Here is a 3,318-nt window from a genome sequence, read left to right on the forward strand (position 1 = left end):
TTTAGTGATATAATTACTGCCTTAATTAAGTAGTATTAATATTACCTTTAGGTAGCTATATTAGCCTTCTTTCTTTACTATACCTAAAAGACTAAAGCAGTATTAGGCCAAGTTTATTATACTTCTACTTAAAGGTCAGTTAGACCCTTATTAAGTAAGAGATTAAGCACAAACTTATAAGTATATTTCCTAACCTAACTTTCTCTCTATTACTTATAGTTACTAATATTAATTATAGCTACTAATATAATATTATAAAATAGCCTATAGCTATATAATTATAACTACTATATAACTAGCTATAACCTTAATATAGCTATTAGGCCTACTTTAGGTATAACTAATAAAGATAAACTAAAAGAGATTTATATAATAGTAACTAATATTAAGAAAAACTTCTTATTAAAGTATTAATTTAACTTAATTAAAATAGTAATCTTTAATTATATATTAATTAGGTTAATTAATTATATAATTTATTAGCTCTATTTTAATATAATTAATTTAAGTTAGATCTATAATAAGCTATTAGATTTAAAGGACCTAAAGAGAGACCTAAAGGAAGGTTATTTTCTTTAATTAGATTAGGCAGCCTTCCTTACTGCCTTTATAGGTAACTTAAATATATATAAGAAGTGGCTTTCTAATATAGCTAAAAGGGTTATTATAGTAAAAAGGGTACTACTTTTAATATAATAGGCTAGTTATAGTCTAAGACTATAAGAGTAAAGGGATAAACGCGAGGTAATGGCAGGGTTTAAAGGTTTAAAGGAATTAGGTTAACTCTATTTATGTAAGTTAGTCGGCAAAAGTCAAATTAACCTCCACTAATTGAATATATATGCCTAGGCACGTGACTAATTGACCTTACGTCTAAGAGCTGCAGATAAAGTGATATTAGTAAAGAAGCAGTGGGTTAAACTGGGGAACCCTAAAGCTATAATTAAAAGTAAGGATTTAAAAACTATATATAATAAACTTTAAATAAAACTAGAATTTATTAATAAATAGATATAATAGTACTATAACCCTAAAAGGGTAGAAAGACTTACGTTTTTAAAAAGAGATATAGTATACCTATCTATAAAAAATATTACTATAAAATAACTAACCCCAGTTTAAACCACTGCTTCTTTACTAATATTACTTTAACTATTCTTAGATATAAGGTCAATTAGTCATATATCTAGGCATATATATTCAATTAGTAGAGGTTAATTTAGCTTTTACTAACTAACTTATATAAAAGTTAACCTAATTCCTTTATAAAACCCTACCATTACCTTATATTTATCTTAAACCCTTATATAAACAGGAGGAAGCTAAATATATATTTAGCTTTAATAATTATATTTTATAGCCACTCTTTATAGCTAGTTAAATTTAGGCCTAAAAAGGCAGTTAAAAAGGTAATTTAACTAATTATTAAGATCTTACCTTACCTTATAGCTTTTTTTAGGTTTTTTAATTATAATAGCTCTTTATTTAGCTAATTTAAAGATATTATATAAAATAAAATCCCCAGTTTAAACCACTGCTTCTTTACTGATATCACTTTAACTGTTCTTAGACATAAGGTCGATTAGTTACATATCTAGGTATATACATTCAATTAGTGGAGTCATTATTGACTTTAGGTCAATTTGACTTTTGCTGACTAACTTACACAAAAGTTAACCCAATTCCTTTAGTATATTCTAACTTTAATAAAACCTTTAAACCCTGCTATTACCCCGCATTTATCTATAACCCTTATATAAGCAGGAAGAAGCTAAGTATATATTTAGCTTTAATAATTATATTCTATAGTTACTCTTTATAGCTAGCTAAATTACCTAAAAAGGCAGCTAGAAAGGTAGCCTAATTAGTTATTAAGATCTTACCTTACCTTATAGCTTCTTTTAGTTCCCTTAATTATAATACCTCTTTAGCTAGCTAATTTAAAGATATTATATAAAATAGGATATTTAAATCTATATAATTAATTATATTAATTAAGATATAGTTAAAAATAGCTATTTTAATTAAGCTAGATTGGTTTTTTAATAAGAAGTTCTTTTTAATAGCTATAGCTATTATATAAAGCTTATAGTATTTATAGCCTATAGCTTCTATTAGTACTAATTTAATTATATTACTAAAATTATAGTTAATTATATAATAGGCCTAATTGGCCTGCAGGCTATTATATATAGTAGGTATTATAATAGTGGCTATAATTAATATTAGTAACTATAATTAATAGGTTAGGGAATATACTTTAGAAGTGTAATAGACTTAGCCCGGTATATTAAAAAGGTTAATCTAAGATATCTTAGTCTTTTAGGTAGGGTAAAGAAAGAAGGCTAATATAGCTACTAAAAGGCAGTATTAATACTGCTTAATTAAGGCAGCAATTACATTACTAAGGCAGATAAACTTTATATAATTTTAACCTTTAAGATATAGGCTTACTATAAGGGCCTTATTATTTAAGCCTTTATATATAAAGTTAAAAGCTTAATAGCCTTATAAGGCTAATAGTAAGGAAAAAAAAAAAGAATAAAATAACTAAACTATAAACTTAATTTTAAGTATATTAGACCTTATAAGATTACTAAGAAGATTTAAAAGAATAATTATAAGCTAGACTTATTAATAAAGGTTAGACTTTATAAAATCTTTTATATAGCACTACTTAAATTAGTAAATAATATAATTTATATTAAGATTAAAAATAAACTAAAAGAAATTAATAGATTAAAACTCTATAAAGTAAAAGTAATTAAGAAAATATAAATAAAAAATAGTAAAAGGAAGTATTTAGTAAAATAGAAAAACTACTTAAAAAGTAAAAAAATATAGAAACTACTAAAATATTTTATTAATACCTAAAGACTCCTAAAGAAGTTTTACTAAAATAAAATAAAGGTAAAGTATTAAGGATATTATCTCTTAATCTAAAAGCAGATTAGTTAATATTATTTAGAATATAATTAACCTAAAGATCCTTAATTAAAGTACTTTTATATATATTTAATATTAATAATAAAGTATTTTATTACTCTACCTCTTATAAACCTTAATAAATAGCTTTAGAATATTTCTCTTTTATTTAATTTTAAATTTTCTAAATATAAAAAAGATAACTAATAGCTTTAATAAGGTATATTTATAAAGCTACTATTTCCTTATAAAGCTTAAAAAGATCCTTATTTATTTAATCTTTATTATTTTTTAATTTCTTTTTTTATTTTATTAGAGATATTACTATAAATTTAATAATAATATTAAAATTAAAAAAATATATTAACTTATATAAATAAGTAATATAAATAC

Source organism: Fusarium proliferatum (assembly GCF_900067095.1).
Source record: "Fusarium proliferatum ET1 genome assembly, contig: FPRO_scaffold009, whole genome shotgun sequence".
Classification (NCBI taxonomy): domain Eukaryota; kingdom Fungi; phylum Ascomycota; class Sordariomycetes; order Hypocreales; family Nectriaceae; genus Fusarium; species Fusarium proliferatum.